Source organism: Anser cygnoides, chromosome 2 (genome assembly GCF_040182565.1).
Source record: "Anser cygnoides isolate HZ-2024a breed goose chromosome 2, Taihu_goose_T2T_genome, whole genome shotgun sequence".
NCBI classification, from domain to species: Eukaryota; Metazoa; Chordata; class Aves; order Anseriformes; family Anatidae; genus Anser; species Anser cygnoides.
The window spans coordinates 102,988,575-103,008,598 of NC_089874.1; the positions used below are offsets into that span (position 1 = coordinate 102,988,575).

The window sequence follows — 20,024 nt, forward strand, 5'->3', positions numbered from 1 at the left end:
ATCCTCAATAGCCCCGGCTCCAGAACCCCAAAGGTCGACCTCGAGTTTCTCCTGGTGTTTTTTGACAGAGGCTCTAGGTGAGGCCATGCTCCTCAGCCGCAGTGTAAAGTACATTTTGCACAGCTGGTCTGGTATGGACAAGCCCAAGAGTTATTGCACAGGCTATTTCTTGTTTGATTTGTTCAAAAGCCTGTTGTTGCTTGGGGCCCCACTCAAAATAATCCCTCTTTTGAGTCACTTGATATAGAGGACTCACAAGCTGACTATAGCCTGGAACATGCATTCTCCAGAATCCCACAAGGCCTAGGAAAGCTTGCGTTTCTTTTTTGCTAGTTGGCAGAGACACAGCAGGTTTTTTTGTTGATCGCATCCATTGCAATGTGGCGACATCCATCATGCCATTTAACCCCCAAGAACTGGATTTCCTGTGTGGGTTCCTTGACCTTACTCTGTTTAATAGCAAAACCAGTTTTCAGGAGAATTTGGATTATTTTCTTCCCTTTCTCAAAAACTTCTTCTGCTGTGTTGCCCCACACAGTGATGTCACTGACGTACTGCAGGAGTTCAGGAGCATCCCCCTGTTCCAGCGTTGTCTGGATCAGTCCATGGCAAATGGTAGGGCTGTGTTTCCACCCCTGGGGCAGTCGATTCCAGGTGTAGTGAATGCCCCTCCAAGTGAAAGCAAACTGTGGCCTGCATGCTGCTGCCAGGGGGATGGAGAAAAATGCATTAGCAGTTTCAGTTGTGGCATACCACATTACTGCCTTTGACTCTAGTTCATATTGAAGTTCTAGCATGTCCGGCACTGCAGCACTCAGTGATGGCGTGACTTCATTCAGACCCTGATTTTCCTATGTTAGTCTCCACTATCCATTAGACTTTCGCAATAGCATACCTAGCAAATATGGATCCTCTTTCCAGTGCTAGTGTTCTCAGGCAGTTCTGTTAAAGAAAAAAATAAATAGCTGAAATAAAACCTCTTCAGTATAATTGGAATAAAGTTCTAATTCAGAATAGCAGTTTGTGTATTTGAATTAGATTAAAGGCATCCCAAGGGATGCAGATCCCAAAGTGTAATGCAGAAATAATGTTTTATGATGACACAAATAGTTACACGTGTGTTAGTCTCAAGTCCACTAAAGTTGAGCCATTGTAAAGCTCAGCTTACGGCATGAGATTGATTGTGGGAACTTACAAAGTACAAGCAAAGCTTCTCAACAGTTTATAGCATGCAGTAAAAAGCATCTAATTCAGAATTTTGTCTTTCATATACTAAATCTTACAGCTACCACTGTCTCCTTGAGGACTCTGAAAAGGATTCTGAGGGGGAATATGGAGAAATCAGCACAGAGCTTAAGTAGGTCACCTAAATTTTGATATAAGTAGTGAATTTTTGGGCTCAAATCTAATCTCAAGGAAATAAGAACCTACTCTGTAATTAGAAGGTATGATCCCGGCTTTGGGTATATCAGCTGCAGGTGTGCTAGTGATTCCTGTGTCGTTATAACTGCAGTGGTGTTAAAGAAAACAGAACAGTGGTGTAAATATAATGTAGGAACAGCAGTAATCATTGCTGCTGCACAAAATAAAACAGGTTACCTAAACTAGATATTGCGTCACATCTGTATATATAAATATTTTTTGTGACACTTGTTTGTCACTATTTTTTTTTTTCGGTAGGTTGTTCATACATATATCATTTTTTCCACTGCTGGATCTCTGCCATCTAATAGCAGATTTAACGGCTCTAGAGGTCACCATCTTATTTGGGTCAGAAATTATGGATGCAGTGTTGATTATTATATTACTTTAATTTCCTTATTTACATATCTGTGACCTATTTTTTTTTTCTGAACAGATGTGGTAACAGACTGCATATGGGCAAGTGATTTTTGAACAGAAACCTCAGGTGAGGTATTTTTGGTCTTTCACAAGACAGAAGCTGTTGCTAGTCTAACTAAACTATTTTTTTCCCCAGCTATTTTACTGTGCTCTTTTCCACATTGTCCTCTCTAATTCACTATAGCTCCCATTTGTCAAATCCCTCAGGCAGAATGGTCTGGGAAAATGGATGAACCTCCTCCTGACTGTCAATGAAACAATAAGAAAAGTAAGAAAATAAAGGAGGGTGTAGCCTGAAAAAAAGGAAGCTTTGCCTTGTGGAATATTGAATAATGCTATAGATAAATAAATATATAAAACTTTGTCTTTAAATAACACATGTAGTGGACCAAATGTTTACTTTTTATTTCTTTCTGCTAGTCCAAGTATGTAACTTTCATGTGTAAAGTCCAGTTGCTGCTGTGGCTACAATGAAGGGCATGCATTTGCCCATGCATTTGTGTTTAAAATACATGGGCTGTGTTATAAATTACACATCACAGGCTGTGCATTGTTATCAGTGCAATGCAGCAACAGCCCCAAAAGCTAAGAGAATGCTTGTTCTACGCTGAGTCAAATTAGAGATACCTCTGGATGGCCTCCACAATATTGTAATCATTGGTGAGTCTACATGGAAACATGAGGATTCCCTATCGTGTTGGGTAATATTGCCCTATTGTGTAGCTGCCTTTCCTCTTTTCTCTCTCTTGAGGGTAACTCTTGTCTTGTGGCTGAATATTGTTATGGTGTTGTATTTGTACAGCACTTAGGAGGAAAGTATCACTGAGAGAGGTGTAAAGGAAGATAAATGAGCCTTTGAAGAGAAGAAATGCTGGAAATTGGTATTGTTGATGATGTTGGGGAGTAAAAGTTCTTTGCAAGTTAACCAGTGCAGACAGTTCAGCAAAGACTTCTTGTCTTCTCCTTCACAACGTTCATAAATTCTAAACATTACATTTAAACAGTGATTTATCATTTTTTTTCTGTGGTGATACTTCTTTTACATCCATTTGTGAACTCTTTTGACTTTAGTGCTTTTTATCTAGAAAAAAAAAAAAACGCTAAAACCCCACCCCTTCTATTTTCTTTCCCTTCCTGGAAGCCTATTATTTGAAAAGAATGGAAACTATAAGATTTCTCTTTAATAAGAAAAAAATAAAAGACTTTATTCATTTATTTATTTTTGAACATTACTTATGTTGAAGCTCAGGAGTTCATCTGCACTCTCAGACTAGAGACTGCTTTTTCTAAATTCTCCATGACATTTCTCTGTATTAAGCCATCCCAACTAGCTGTGATAGGCTGGACAATATCAGGACTTTCCAGGTCACCCTTGTTTTAAAGATAACTATTTTTAGGTTGACTGGACAAAGACTAGACATATGGGTAGCATCAGATTTATACCCTATAAAGAGCAGAGTGGAATTTATACAGGCTGAAAGAACCCTGGGGGTTTGGAGGGGTCAAGAGAATAAGAGCAGATATAATATGCTGATAAACCTCAATATAAATACATTTTAGGGTACAAATACTGACTTTGTGTCTCACAATTAGCTGTTAACACCTTCATTTCTCTCTGGGGAAAAATAAAAAAAAATGTTTAAACATGACTGAAGAATACAGTCAGAAGTTTTAAGTGTCTTAAAATGCCTTTTACTCTGGAGCAAAGTTTTCTGTGTTCTGCTGCATTCTGCCTTGCCTCCAATTACAAGTGGCTTTGCTGCCCTCTCTTTAGAGGGATTTCAGAACATACATAGAGATGCTGCAGGGTCTTGCATGAACCTCTGCTCTCTCTTGCCTGCAGAGCAACCTAGTAGTCAAACCTTTGTGCTTCCTGTTGAGAAAAGGTCCTTAAGCTCCTTCTCAGAAGTTCTCACTGACCTCAGGGCTCAGGTTGTTCAAAAACCTATTGCACACGAGTGTTTCCAAAAATTATTCGTCTGTCAGAGGAAAAGAAAAAAAGGAGATTTTTTCCTAGGAAGTTTTCTGTCATAAACTATTAGTTATTAATAAGGAAATTCACTTTGGAATTACTGTCAGTCAGGCAATGACATCCCTAATTATCAACCTTATGGCATTTCATCATTTTATGCAAGGGTGTTTGTGTTGTCTGCATTTCATTTTCCCATTGTAACTGCAGAAAATCTGAAAGTAAGCAAAAGTTAAAATGTAAATGCCATGGTCTTTGCTGTAATATTAAATGTTCCCCATGGTTTTACGATTACCCTTTACAGAATCTGTTGATGCATTTTGGCAAGCACAATATTAAAAATTTGCTTGGCAAAAATCCCCTTAGCAGAACCTGACAGACAGTAAGGTCAATAAAGTTTTAATCAACTAAGGAGAAAATACTCTTCTTCCAGATGGGTACCATAGAACAATACTTGCATGAAATATTTATGATTCACTTTAGAATCTCAAAGTCTGAAACATAAATAAAGGTTGGTGAGTATTTCTGAAGTAAAATGTGTTCATCCTTACAATTTCTAAGGATTAAATTGCTGTGACATGAATGCCAGTCTTGTTACTGAAAGGATACAATTTTAGTATTCAACTGAACACCAAGTTTGTTACTGAACTTCCCTGTATTTCATAACCTAGCATCACTTTTAAGAAATCATAATTGCATATATCATTTTAAGTGTGATGATACTTCAGGTATCCCTGCCTCTTTATATTGTAATTTTGTTTCGATAATATGTACCTATATAGTTATTGTTGGTAAAGACATCATGCTGTCATTAAGATTTTTGCTCTAACAGAAGTTTTCCTTGTAAGGTTTATTCAGCATCCAGTGGCACTCTAAAAATAAAGTGATGTATGTTTCACTATGTAGCCTGGGTATTACACTCAAGTGATTCGGGACATCTGAAAGGAAGAGAATTCTTGGTATGGAGAAATTTTCCCCCTGAGCCCTGAACCTTACTCCTTCTCAGACTCAGACCTAAAGAGGAGGAAGACTTGGAAAATGCTGACGTAGTGGGGGGATGAATGGCTTCCTTATGTGTTCCCAGTCCACTGCTGCTGTTTAGCTTTCTGTTGTAATATCTTATGTGGTCTTGTCACAAGAACTAGAATATTGAAACAGATTGCCTGAAACTTTTGTCTTTCCAGAAGAGGAGTAAATGAATACCTGCCCAGATTAAGCCAAATAAGACCAGTGGCCATGACTGTATTCTGATTCTGCACAAGAGAGTAACGTAAAAAAAAAAAAATCAAGTTGTCTAGAAGATATGCCAGTCACTTTACACCTAAGCAAAGCCTGAATCTATTCAGAATTAATTTCTGTTACCATTTTAACACTTGTTAATTAACAATTAATGTGGCCATTAATTAACACCTACAGCAAGCTTCTTGGCCATCATACTGCGAGTTTGAAAGCACTGAAACATGATTTGTGGTTTTGAATTCATTAGGAACTCTGAATAATTCATCTTGTTTTCAAGAAACTGCTATGGTTTGCACAGAGAAACTTAAATTGCAGGTGTACAATGAATAGAATTATCAACTATATTAGCATATTTAAAATACAAAATACATTGTTTTAATTCTGATATTAAAGATGACTGAAATATTTGATGAGATGTTTCTAGCTGTTTTGGTGCTGTATTAATTTGTGAATTTAGTAATGACACTGGACTTTTTATGTAGACAATGTGGATGAGTGTGCAAAAAGAAAAAAAAACTACTTTGGGATCAAATTAGTATAAAATTAATAAAGAATATATATAAATTGTTACTTTTTGTTAACTTTAATGAGACTATTACACTTAGAGTCACAGAAGATTAATTGTCTAGATTTTCCATTAAAACACTTGAAATTATTATGAGTTATGACTAAGTTGTCTCTACTGAATAGGAGTGGATAAAATTCCTATATCATTTGTATTAAACTCGTAACTTATTTCAAAAAAAATTGTCAGGTGCTGAGTATTTTGCATAAAATTCACATAATCTATTATGTTATTTAAAAAAAAAAAAGAAAAAAAAAGAAAAAAAAGTCTTTCCATCTAATTGTTTTCGTTACACTTATTTTAGCTTTAAAATTCTGAAAGGAGCAGTTTTGGTGGGAGTGTTTTGCTTTCTTTTTCAAAACATTGAGGTATAGATTTAATGTATTTTTAATGAGTATGTGATTCTTCTATTGTCCATTCCACAGTTCCATGTAAAATGATTGGCACTATCACCGTGTCCTATTGTTCATTCAGACTACATGCACATACACCTGAGTAAGCTTAATTGCATTTTTTTCCTGTCAAGTCTTTAATTTTCTCACAGGCAATTTCAGTTGATGTGTTTGGGGAAAGCCAGAATATCTTTATCTTCTATCTAGCATGCATATTTATTGCTGCCTACTACTGGATTGAGTCCACACAGTATATGAGTATATTGCTGGAAGATAGTAAAGTGCTAGTTGCAATTTTGTTGGCATGAGTTTTACAAGTAAGCAGATGTGAGTTCTGACCATACTTACTGTGATCGGGATGTTTCTAGTGGCTGTAATAAAGCTGTATTGTGGCAACCAGTCTGATGTAGTTGCATATTCTGTAGCCCCAGTTCTAGTACAATCCTATAAAGCAAATTTGCAGTTCAGTACTTGTTACAGCTTTGTACTTCCCATGTCTGTTTCCTCTGTTCTTCCTAAAATGTATTATGAGAGTCAGTTTCTTCATATGTGAGTTGCTCAACCCTGGCAGTCCTTGTTGGTGCCATTACGTCTAATAGATGTCAAAGGAAGAAGCTAGCTGTGTCTGTATCTTGACAGAGCTAGGCACCTGCTCCCTTTTTTCTAGTTGAGCTTATTTCATGTTATTAAACTGTCTTATATGGAGTCCTTCATGAATCAGTCCTCTGTTATAAAAGCAGTGGTTGCAGATCAAAGGTAGTCATGGCAATCGACTCATTCATAGCATGTAGATTTGAAGGTTTTGGTTGTAGTAATGGAGACTTGCAGCATGGTTAGAAACCTGCAGCTTTCCTGCACAGTAAGGTCCATAAAAATTTATAGTTCTAATTCACTGTTTTCTACAGTGAATGCAGGCTGAACACAGCAGATGGGTTTCACATAGCTCCATGGGATTTTGCCCTCACTGAGTAGCAGCATTCCTCTCTTCAACTTTGTCTCAGTGATAGCTTAATTTATTAAAACAATGAAAATATTAAGTAACAAGGGAGACTTGGATCTGCTTGAGACTGAACCCTCACCAAAGTCAAAATCATACAGTAATAATATATTCTGTAGACACTGAGATTAATATAAAACCTAATTTGTTGCCCAAGTATTTCTTCAAGATTTCTTTTTTCAAGCACGGCAGTGTCATGGGTTGAGCAGACAGTTTCACATATATCTAATCTGAATTAGTATCTTTTTCCTTATGAACAGTAGTCTGATTATTTAGGATTTTACTTTAAAAAAATAGTTCTCAGGAGACAGATTTTCCTTGCTTATTTTCTGTCTTCCTTCAGGTTGTTTCTCTGAAAGTTATTCAGAATCTATCATTTTTAATTGCTTAAAAAAAAAAAAAAAGGCTAAATTAGGAAAAAGTCATCCTTCCAATGTTCTTAAAGTGCATCTAAATATAACATTTTCATATACTGTTGAAAAATTACTGTTTGAACATGAAAACAGAACCTGTTTTGAAGCATGGTTACGCATTTTTCAGCTAAGCTTTTGTAATGGTTTCACCCTGATGGACAACTAAACTCCACCACACTGCTTTAAATCCCCCTGCTCAAATGAAGAGGGAAAGAAAATATGATGGAAAAGAGGGGCTCAAGGGTATAAGGACAGGGAGATCACTCACCTTTTACTGTCATGGGCAAAAGAGACCCAGCATAGAGCAATTAATATAACTTATTTCCTATCACTAACAGACTTTAACAGTGAGAAACTGAAAGCAAAATAAAAAAACCTTCCCCCCATTCTCCCACTTCTACCTTCTTCCCTGTGTGGCAAAGGGGACTGGGGACTTGGGGTTGAAGTCAGTCCATAACACTTTTTCTCTTCTGCTCCTTCTTTCTCACTCCCTTGCCTTGTTCCAGTGTGGGGTACCTTCCACAGGACACCATTCTTCCTGAACTGATCCTATGTGGGCTTCCCAGAGACAGCAGAACTTCAAGAACTGCTCCAATAATGGGTCTGTACCATGAAGGCAATCCTTTGGGAACAGACTGCTCCAGAAGGGGTCCCCCATGTGTTGCAGACCCCCTGTTCCTGCGTGGGCTCCTCTCCACGGGCTGCAGCTCCGGCCCGGGGCCTGCTCCTGCGGGGGCTCTCCATGGGCCGCAGCCTCCTCCAGGCCACATCCACCTGCTCCACCGGGGGCTCCTCCACGGGCTGCAGCGTGGAGATCTGCTCCGTGTGGGACCCATGGGCTGCAGGGGGACAGCCTGCTCCACCAGGGGCCTCTCCACAGGCCTCAGGGGAACTTCTGCTCCGTGCCTGGAGCACCTCCTGCTGCACTGACCGTGGGGGTCTGCAGGGCTGGTTCTCACTCCTCATTCTCCCAGCTGCTGTGGTGCAGCAAGTTTTTTTTCCCCCTTTCTTAAATCTGCTCTCCCAGAGGCCCAACCAGTGTTTGTCTTGGCTTTGGCCAGCAGCGGGTCCCTTTTGGATCTGGCTGGAGCTCGCCCTGACAGGGGGCAGCTGCTGGACTCCTCACAGAGGCCACTGCTGCAGTGCCCCTGCTACCAAAATTTTGTTAAGTAAACCCAATACAGTGGTTTTCAAAACTTTTTTTTTTCCTCACAAAATAATAATAAAATTTTCCCTGACAGATTTTGTCTATTAGGCTCATGATGGATTTGCTGACCAAAGTCTGAGCGCCATCCGTTCCTAAACAGCTATCATTTTGCTGCCATACTAACATACAGAAGGCTTGACTGCAGTTAGCTGTCAAAAGTAGTTACCCTTCTTTCCCTCAGGTGACAGAACTGTGTTTCCATGCTTCTTGAACCTCCTTTACCTATTACAGGAATGTTTACTGCACACCAGAATTAGGTGATGGGTTATTTTCAGATATTTGCCGTTTGTGACACTGCAATATTTTACAAAGCTTTCACTGATAATACTGTTAGATTTCTATTTTGAAAATTATCAATTACTTTTAATTTGCCATTAAACATGGAATTCTAATGCTTTGAATGGTGATTTTTTTTTCTGATTTAAACCTTTTAATATTTACTCAGTTATATTCTTAATTTTTCCCCCACTTAATTATTATATACAATCAATTGTCTGCTCATTACAGATTTTCAGTAAGCCATGGTAAGAATCTTGACTCCACTGGTATTAAGTGAAGGAAAAGGATTTGACAAGTCTAGATATGAAATGAATGGTGACTTTCCTCTGAAAATATGTCAAATTAAAGCAGGTGGGGTGAGGAAAACAGCTACAGTATGTCAACTTTTACAGGCTTTGATTTATTTTTAATGATGCAGTGCACTTTAGGCAGCCTGAAGATTTGCTCATTCACAGCCCAGGTCTCATGGTGTGCTGTATTGTTCAGGTATTTCTTCTAAGTTGGGTGCAAGATGGTGTCATGACCTAGAACTCCTGTAAATAGCAATTACCTCTTTGGAAAAAGAATGATTATAGTTTAGTTGAATGTCAGCAAACTATTCACTCCTCTCTCTTCCTCCCTCTGAAACTTATTTATATTCCTTAACCACACATCCTTCCAAAGTTTTTCTATTGCCAATTCTCTTCATGTTTTATTTATTTATTTATGTCTGATGGGTCACATAGCAAAAAGTGAAAATATAAGACATTAGTAACTATTATATAAAAAATGGATACGTTTATGTTCAAGCTAAAAAATGGTGCTTGCAAAAGAAAAAAGAATGTTTAAATACTTAATCAGAAGGATTTCATTAAAAAAAATAAAATAAATATGATGGAACCACAAAACAATTCTGGTGATTCATATGTAATTCCTATTGACCAAATGAAAATCTTGGTATTCAGGTATTTAGGTATTGAAAATGAGAACACAGATAATTCAGCCAGGAAATACATGGATTTTTTTTTTTTTTTGAGAAAATGAATGTAGTAAAACTCATCCGTTTCAATGTCATGAAATAATTTATTACCAGAAATGTAAATTGGACAAGAATCTGGCTAAAGAACAGATCACATTTAGTTACACCAAAAGGAAAAATAAGTAGGAAAAACATTCTTTAGGATCTCCAAAAATAAAATATCTCAATACTGATATTTTGAAACATTTTAATTAATGACCTCAACACAAAAATTAGAGTGTTCTGGTGAAATTTGCAGAAGATCATACTACAGAAATCCTTAGTATTAAGAATAAACTGTGTGATCTTGAGAATTTCAGTAATGAATTGAGTATTCCTAGTTTAGGACTATGCATTTAAAGCCAGAACTAAAATTTATGTTGTAAAGTGACAGATCAAAGGAGAAAAAGGAGAACCCAGTATCCCCATTGACAATGATTAAGCAGTGATCAGAATACCTCCCTGAATACCTAGATTTTTATGTGGTCAATTGGGATTGATATGAATCACCATTGGTGGGACCTCATTGGAGGTCTAAGTAAGGTAATGATACTCAGGATTCTGTTACTAATGCCAAATAATAATAATAATAAATAATCTGCAACAGGAACCAGAAAGCTTTCAGGAGAGCAGTGATTCTGTGTGATTTGTATTCACCTTTTCTGCAGCAGGGACACACCTCATGGAGCCAAGGTAGAGATTGACAGAAAGGGAGACAGAATCTCACAATACAATTAAGTTAATTATTCTTGTTGTTTTTGTTGTTTTCTCTTTATCTAAAGAGATATAGTACTACCTGGGAGTTACAAAATCAAATCAAGCAAATTCTGGAATTCCTGTAATCTCATACCTGATAGGTGTGATGGTGTACACCAGGCTGAATATCTTATTGCCAGGCTCCAATGGGAATAAGTAGCTAGGTAAAAAGAGGTAAACTGAAAAGTAACCGGTATAAATTAACATGACTGTCAGGAGTGTAAGGCAGAAGGATGTGTTGGGGTGCCATGTGAAGCATCAGATCATCACAAGAACGGAGAAGTCTAGGGGAAGTACATCAGTCCACACCTCAGATGCAATAGTAAGAAAATTGCTGGGAAGTACCTAAAATAGGAGACATGGAAGAAACTGAAAAAAAAAAAAAAAAGTGAATAAATGCATGTGGGCTAGGAAAGACACAAAGCATGCATCTCTTCATTCAAGACTTTTTGTTGGAAATCTTTAGAAATGCTAGCTAAATGAATTGTTCAGTGAAATGATTATTGGACAACAGAAATTCTTGTGGAGTCAGGCACTTCTAACTATGCTTTAAACAAGTAGCTTAAGCTCTGTGCACAAATTAAATTATTCAGTATCTTAAAAGATGAACACATTATGACAAATGGTATTAGTGAGACATGATAGCTGCAATGCAGCCATTCTCTAGATAACATAGTGAGGATTATCAAGTTTCGTTCAGAGTACTACACATGCCATGGTATATAAGAAGCTTAAATAATCACAGTATAGAAAGCGAGAGTAAAAACAGCTGCACAGTTAGCATTACATGAACATCTCTGAGACCATTTTTCTCTATTGAAACAATTTCTGATCTTATTTCAGTGTTGTATTCTTATGTGTTCCTGTCTAAAAAGATCTCATGTTTGAAGATATATGTGAGAATAGTTTTGATGTCTTGAATAGAGAAACATAACTTACTATCTATTAAGCAGAAGAAACATGGAGAAATACTGTATACCTTAAGGAGCAGAGAACTTACACTGGAGAGCATCTTAATTGTGGGTAAGTCATAGCCAATGTAACTTAATAAAGGTCTTTTATCCACCTCTCAGCTGTGATTTGCAATAAGGAAGAAAATACATCATTTGGGCAAGTGAGCTGTTTTAACTCTATGCTTCAGCATAAGCTACTATTTTCAGTAACCGCAGCATGGAGCAGAGCTAACTTTATAATACATATTACTGACTCTTCTCTATCATCAAACTGAAGAACAAATGCAGATTCAGTGAAGCTACTGATAAAAACCAAACAAACGAACAAACAAAACACACATATCAGGTATTTTTTTTGTGATTTTCTCTACAGGAAAAAGGGAAATTTAAAATAATAAAGAAAATCTATTTTTAGATTTGAGGAGGAAGGAGATGCTGCTTACCAAAACAGTGAGTCAAATCATTGGTAATTGCATCAGAAAAGAGAAAAAGGTTATTTGAAGTGTGGAGCTTTACTTCAGAGCAACCTAGATCTTATCATAGAATCATAGAATGGCTCGGGTTGGAAGGGACCTTAAAGATCATCTAGTTCCAAGCCCCCTGCCATAAGCAAGGATGCCACCCACTAAGTCAGGTTTTCCAGGGCCTCATCTAACCTGATCTTGAACACCTCCAGCGACGGGGCATCCACAACCTCTCTGGGGAACCTGTTCCAGTGCCTCACCACCCTCTGAGTGAAGAATTTCCTCCTAACCTCTAATCTAAATCTCCCCTCTTTTAGTTTAAAAACATTCCCCCTCTTCTTATCATTATCTGATTGAGCAAAAGGTTGCTCTCCATCTTTTTTATAAGTCCCTTTTAAGTACTGAAAGGTCACAATGAGGCTCTCAGCCTCTCTTCATAGGAGAGGTGCTCCAACCCCTTGATCATCTTCATGGCCCTCCTCTGGACTTGTTCAAATAGATCAACATCTTTCTTCTGCTGGGGGTCCCAGATCTGGATGCAGTACTGCAAGTGGGAACTCACAAGGGCACAGTAGAGGGGGACCATCACCTCCCTCGACCAGCAGGACAGTCCTCTTTTGATGCATCCCAGGATGCAGCTGGCCTTCTGGGCTGCGAGCACACACTGCTAGCTCATGGTCAAGCTTTTCGTCCACCAGAACCCACAAGTCCTTCTCCGCAGGGCTGCTCTCAATGAGTTCTCCCAGTCTGTACTCATGTCTGGGATTGCCCTGAGCCAGGTGCAGCACCTTGCACTTGGCCTTGTTGAACCTCATTAGGTTCATGTGGGCCCACTTCTCAAGCTTTTCCAGGTCCCTTTGGATGGCATCCCTTCCTTCTGTTGTATTGACTGCACCACTCAGTTTTGTGTCATCTGAAAACTTGCTGAGGGTGCACTCAATCCCACTGTCTAGGTCATTGATACAGATACCAGTCCCAGAACAGATCCCTGAGGGACACCACTCATCACCGGCCTTCACTTGGGCATAGAGCCATTGAATACCACTCTCTGGGTGCGACCTTCAAGCCAACTTCTTATCCACTGAGTGGTCTACCCACTAAATCCATATCTCTCCAATTTGGAAACCAGGATGTCATGTAGGACTGTGTCAAAGGCCTTACAGAAATCCAGGTAGATGACATCGGTCGGTCTTCCCTTGTCAATTTATGCAGCCACTCCATCATAGAAAGCCACCAGATTGGTCAGGCATGATTTACGCTTGTTGAAGCCATGCTGGCTGTCTCGGATCACCTCATTTGTCCTGCATGTCCTGCAGTGTCCTTGACATTGCTTCTAGAAGGATCTGTTCTGTGATCTTTCTGGGCATAGAGGTGAGGCTCACCAGTCTGTAGTTCCCCAGGTCCTCCTTTATACCTTTTTTTAAAATGGGAGTGATGACCTTTTTCCAGTTCCTAGGGACTTTGCCTGACTACAATGACTTTTCAAATATGATGGATAGAGGCTTGGCAACTACACCAGCCAATTCCGTCAGGACTCTGGGATGCATGTCATCAGATCCCATAGAGTTGTACCTGTTTGGTTTCATCAGGTGGTCTCGAACCTGCTCTTCACTTGCGGTGGGTCGGACTTTGCTCCTCCAGCCACCATCTCTGGGTTCAGGGAAATGAAAGACTTGGGAAACCTGACTGGCAGTGAAGACTGTGGCAAAGAAGTTTTTGAGTACCTCAGCCTTCTCCATTTCTGTCATTACCATTTCACCCTTCTCATCCATCGGGGGGGGGGTACACTCTCATTGGCTTTTCCTTTCTGACCAATGTGTCTATAGAATCCCTTCCTGTTATTCTTTGCACCCCTTGCCAAGGTCAGTTCCATCTGTGCCTTGGCTTTCCTAATCCCATCCCCACACATCTGGACTGCATCCCTGTACTCTTCCCAGGCCAAGTATCCCTGCTTCCACTGCCTGTGCATTTCCTTCTTGTGGAGTATATAGAAGTAATTTGTTAATGGAATTAAATTGTCTCATACTGCTATGCCAGTCTAGACATCGACACTGTAGTGGGTTTATGTGTCAAGGTTTTGGTAGCAGGGGGCCATAGGGGTGGCTTCTGTGAGAAGGATCTAGAAGCTGCCCCATGTTAGGTAAGGGCCCCACCGCTGACCAGAGCTGAGCCAATGAATGATGTTGTTTGAGCCTCTGTGAGAGCATATTTAAGACAGGAAAAAAAATGCTGCACCACACAGCAGCTGGGAGAGTGAGAGGAGTGAGGAACAGCCTTGCAGGTGCCAAGGTCAGTGAAGAAGGAGGGGGAGAGGTGCTCCAGGCGCTAAAGCAGAAGTCCCCTGTAGCCTGTGGTGAGGACCATGGTGAAGCAGGATGTCCCCTTGCAGCCCATGGAGGAGACCATGGTAGAGCAGGTGGACCTGCACTGTTGGAGGCTGTGGCCTGTGGAAGACCCCCACCAGAGCAGATTCTGGGCCGGACCTGCAGCCCGTGGAGAGGAGACCACGCAGGAGCAGGTGACCTGGCAGGAGCTGCTGCCCGTGGGGGACCCAGGTTGGAGCAGTTTGCTCCTGAGGAATAGACCCCATGGTATGGACCCATATCTGGAGCAGTTCTTGAAGAGCTGTTACCTGTGGGAAGCACAGCGCAGGGGACAAGAGTGATCGAGAAGGAGTGGCGAAGAAGTGCTATAGACTGACCATAACCCCTGTTCCCCCATTCCCCTGCGCCGCTCGGGGGAAGGAGGTGGAAGAGGGTGAATGGGGGGGAAGGCACTTTTGGTTTCTTTCCTTTGTTTCTCACTTCTCTAACTTGTTAGTAATGGGTAATAAATCTTACAATCTCCCTATGCTGAGTCTGTTTTGCCTGTCATGATAATTACTGCGTGATCTCCTCATCCTTATCTCAACCCTTGAGCCCTTTTCATCGTATTTTTTCCCCATTCCTCTTTGAGCAGGGGGAGTGAGAGAGCAGTTGTGGTGGAGCTTGGCCGCCCACCTGAGTAAAACCACCACAGACCCCTACTACCTAATTCTGGTACTTGTCACTCATCCAACATTAGGAATTGCAGGGCTGTTGTTCATTCCTGCTTGCAAGTTATGTGCCTTTACTGCTAAGAATGAATTGATGATACTGGAATTTCTAAAATACCTCTTTGTTCTGGGTGAGAATTTTGTTGTTGTTGTTGTTGTCCTTTCTTATTTTTTTGTTTTTAACATTTCAATGATAATGGATCTTTTAAAGAGAGGAGTGACTGGGTAAACTGTATCTCTTGTGAAAAGAGGGGACTTGTCCTTCTCTGTTGAGCAGTCAAGCAGGATGAAAAAACTTTGAGATGTAGCAAGTAGGAAATTCACAACATGGAGCTGCAAGCTTGCAGCTCAAGCAGAGGAACTGACAGCAGAATGGAGCAGTAAACCTTAGAGCTAATGAAAAGGACTGTCTGAGGGACAACAGGGAATTGCAGCACTGTTTAGCTCAGCTCAAAAAGTAATACAGTTATGTAGAACTAAGACTGGGAGTAAACATCTGCCTGAAAGATCCCAACAGGCAGCTAAAGCAGGTACAAATCTTCTCTATTTCTATTCTCTCAAACCTGCTAACTTCAACTGTTTTTCTTTTTTCTTTTTTTTTTTCCTAAGCTTTCCTTTACCTATTTTATTTTTATTTTATTTTATTTTATTTTTTATTTTATTTTATTTTATTTTATTTTATTTTATTGTATTTTATTTTATTTTATTGTATTTTATTATTTATTTTATTTTATTTTATTTTATTTTATTTTATTTTATTATTTTATTTAATTTTAATTTTATTTTATTTTATTATTTTGTTATCATTTTATTTTATTTTATTTTAGAAGCATTCCAGTATTCTTTAGAGCATACAGAATTAGGAAAAGGTCTAGACAGATTCACCTCATAGTTGTAGCTGACTCAAGGTCCCATTCTCTAGGGTTAATGAACTTTGATTAACACAATTTGCCCTGAAGGCAACTCTGCTCAGCATTCCTATGTCTTCACTGAAACATCAGTTGGCAAATAATGTCACTGCAGCTCAGATACAAAAGTGCACAGAAGGCACCAGGAGCCTTCACAACGTGTGACCAATAAGGTATTGTCAGACTTTCAGAAAGACACTTTGATAAATTATAATGAATTAGTGCCAAATCAGACCTATAGAATAAAAGACAAGAAAAGCATGTGACTTTGTTGTTTCCACAGCTTGCCATGTGGCAGTTTTGTACATGGCAGAGTCCAAGAGATTGGTTCCAAAATAACAGATTTCATTATCAGATAAAGTTTCTGTAGGTTTCTTTGAAAAATTGTCACTTCATGTACATAATATATGATTACATAAAAACAGCTGTGCTGCTACACTGGACTACAGATTAATTTCCTGCTTTGCCAAAAGCTTCCTTTGTGGCTTTGCGTAAGTGATATTAAGCCCATGTATTGAAAGATACCTGGATGCCTGCCTGCTCTTGAACTGATTAGGAGACAGACACATAATTTTGCATCTTATCTTATCTTAGTGCCCATCTTTTATATAAAATGTATGACTTTTTATCTAGATTACTTGTGAATGTACCAAACTGTTATTGTCAAATGAATTTTCAGAAACGTCTATTCAAAAAAACAAACAAAAAAAAAACACAACAAACCATACAGCATCAGAGAAATTTGTAGCTCCTTTACACTTTGTGCATTCATTTACCCAGCTGTATAATCTAAATACAGAATTAGAAGCAGTTCTCAGCTAAATTTACCTTTAGCAGTTCACAGAGGGAAAAAAATATTCAACATTTTTCAGGCTTTTAAAACCGAATAATTAGGTCTGTAAATCTACCTGCAGATAATTTGAAAGCAGGATATTGACAAAATATTGAAAGCAAGTCATCCCACTGACCTTATGGTATGATACAAGAAGATACTTTTCTTTGATGCAATTTTATTTATAAAATTTTCATGAGCTTTGACTTTTGTGACTTCTGTATTTTTTATTTCTTTTCAAAATAACGAATTTAAATTTACTTTTTTTTTTTTTTTTTCAAAAATTGTCTTCACCCGGCAAGTTTTCTTGTACATTTTTTTTATATTTTTGACTGGGCAAATGTTAATTTTATTTATTTATTTTTTTTAAGATTATCTCTTTTGCAATAATTTAAAATTATCTCAGACTTATACAAATTAGATGCTTTTCAACAATGAAAAGAAGATAATGTGCAATCTTAGAACATATCTGTGTTTATTTTTTTACTTTATTTTTATTATTTTTTTAATGGTGGCACTTTTTAACTTTTTGGATTATACTGTTGAGCCTTTTGCTTGATATCATTGTAACAGCATTAGGTGTCTTTCTACCATCATAAAAATGTCTTATCTTGGAATTCTGCTGGTAGAAGTGAGAAGATTGTTTGCAATTCCAGACATGACCAGAAACCTATTGTATTTAATGACTGAGTCACAGTTCTCTGTGACAATGAGATAGTCATGGTGTTTTTTGTTACAATATTTTAATTATTTTGCTCTTCCTTCCCAGTTATGCAAAGCTGACATTGGCTTGTTCTTTGTTTGTCTATGATTTATTTATTTATTATTATTTTTTTTCATACAGTATTTCAGCAAAAGCTGAAATAAGAGAGGTTTAAACTGCATATAAGGGACAATTTCTCAATGAGGAGAGACCAGCAGTGAGGCACTTTGCCTAGAGAGGCTATGAAGTCTCCTTCCTTGGAGGTTTTCAAAGTCTGAGTGTACAAAGCCCAGAGAAACCTGGTCTGACATCAGAGACATCTGTCTCTGCTCTGAGCAAAAGGCTGAACCTGATGACATCCTGAGATCTATTCCAACCCGAATTGTCTGTGATTCTGTGAATTTTTAAACCCTTTTTTCTTTTTCTAACATTTTTAAACTGTGTGTGTGTGTTTCCTCCATTATCCATTGTGTGTGATTTTCTTTGTACTAACATGTAATTTCTCCATTCCTGTTTTTTAAGATCTACTCTGCTCCCCAGATTGTTTGTTCCCTTTCCCTTTCCCTTTCCCTCTCCCTCTCCCTCTTCTTCCTTCTTCCTCTTTTTTTTATTTTATTTTATTTTATTTTATTTTATTTTATTTTATTTTATTTTATTTTATTTTATTTTATTTTATTATTTCCTTCTCCTACTAGGCAAGATGATGAGTTTTCATCATTTGTTCCTCCAGTCATTTTGTTCTTGACCTACATCCTGTTAGTAAAGATTTTAGTTAATATGATAGATTTATACCACTCTTCATGTTCTCAGCTTTAGGAAGGAATGAAAGCTTTTTATTTTCATTTAGTATCTCTTCTCTCTCAAAGATGGACCTATCTTGTAAAGCTTAAGTCTGTTTATTCAACATCCATTATGTTGTGTTTCTGTGATGAGTAAAAAATTAAGAACTATCATATCAAGAAGAGAAAAAATAAAAATCAATATTTGGTTCACCAGCAGTACAAAATATTTAGATTCCTTTAATTTTTTAAAATGTGCCTACAAACAGTAGTTATATTTTTTCTAAAGATTGTATGGTGAATGGTGTGCAGATTTTCAATGATGTAAGGTTATAAAATGATTTTACACTATGTAAAACTAGAATGGACTACTGTGATTAGATTTTTTGTCTTACTTGCCTCTTGGATAATAAAAAACAAAGATTTCCCTTGGATTTTAAACTTTCATCATATCAAACTGAGTGTAACTTTCTCCTTTTTCTTTTTAACAAATAAATACTTTAGAAAGAAAATATGAGAATGATGACCTAGTATTGCTAAAGGTAACTTGTGGGTCTTCTAGTAGATTTGCTAAGTAGCTTTCTGGTAATCATAAAGATCAATGCTAGCCATAAAGATGCAAACCTGCTTTTCATCTAAACTAGCTGTGTGTGCTCTTATCATTGAATCAGAATGGTTTGGGTTGGAAAGAACCTTAAAGACCATCCAGTTCCAACCTCTGTGCCAAGGCAAGGGACAATTTCCATTAGATCAGGTTGCTCAAAACCCCATCCAACCTGGCCTTGAACACTTCCAGGGGTGGGACATCCACAGCTTCTCTAGACAACCCGTTCCAGTGCCTCACCACCCTCAAAGTAAAGAATTTCTTCCTTCTATCTAAACTAAACTGACCCTCTTTTAGTTTAAAGCCATTACTCCTTGCCCTTTCACTACACTCCCTGATAAAAGAGTCCCTCCCCAGCTTTTCTGTAGCTCCCCTTTAGGTATTGGAAGGCTGCTATCACGTCTCCCTGGAGCCTTCTCTTCTCCAGGCTGAACAGCCCCAACTGTCTTCTGTCAGCCTGTCTTCATAGAAGGGGTCCTCCAGTCCCTTCATCATCCTTGTGGCCCTCCTCTGGACTCGTAAGTGGGATGGATGATCAGGAACTCAGGTGTGCAAGTCCTCTTCTCCTCCATTCTCCGCAGTACTGATGGTGATGAGAACAGAAGTATAGCATCCATTAAAATGTGTCTCCGTGGCTGGTGTCATCACCAAAATTTCGGGTTTCTTTGCAACAGGAAGCCTTATATAGTATCAGAGCTAGCAGGGCTCATTGATCGGGCTTTAAACTAGATTTGGTGGGGAAGGGGGGTATCATCAGGGATGCTGGAGATAAGGTGCGGGATGACATGCCAACCCAGTCACACCAGCTGAACACCACAGCTGGCAAAGGATTCCCAGAACCTAGAGAGGGAGCACAGCCTAACAAGAGAGCTACCATAGGCCCACATGGTTGAGTTATAGTTGCTCCATCCAAAAAGACAGACGTATTGGGAGCCCAACTCAAATGCCTCTATGTAAATGCACGCAGCATGAACAAGGGGAACTGGAGGTGTGCATGCAATTCCAGGGCTATGATCTTGTCACAATTACTGAGACATGGTGGGACAGCTCTCGTGACTGGAATGTGGCCATGAATGGCTTTGTGCTTTTTA

At 38.7% G+C, this 20,024-nt stretch overlaps 1 long non-coding RNA gene across 1 annotated transcript; it reads right to left on the bottom strand.

The window, feature by feature from the left end:
- Positions 1–3,086: 3,086 nt before the first annotated feature.
- LOC106042235 (uncharacterized) lies at positions 3,087–11,156 on the bottom strand. The gene is made up of 3 exons (XR_007169117.2): positions 10,751–11,156; positions 6,356–6,451; positions 3,087–3,821 (listed from the first exon to the last, which is right to left on the bottom strand). It is a non-coding gene; the product is annotated as an uncharacterized lncRNA (long non-coding RNA).
- Positions 11,157–20,024: the final 8,868 nt, after the last annotated feature.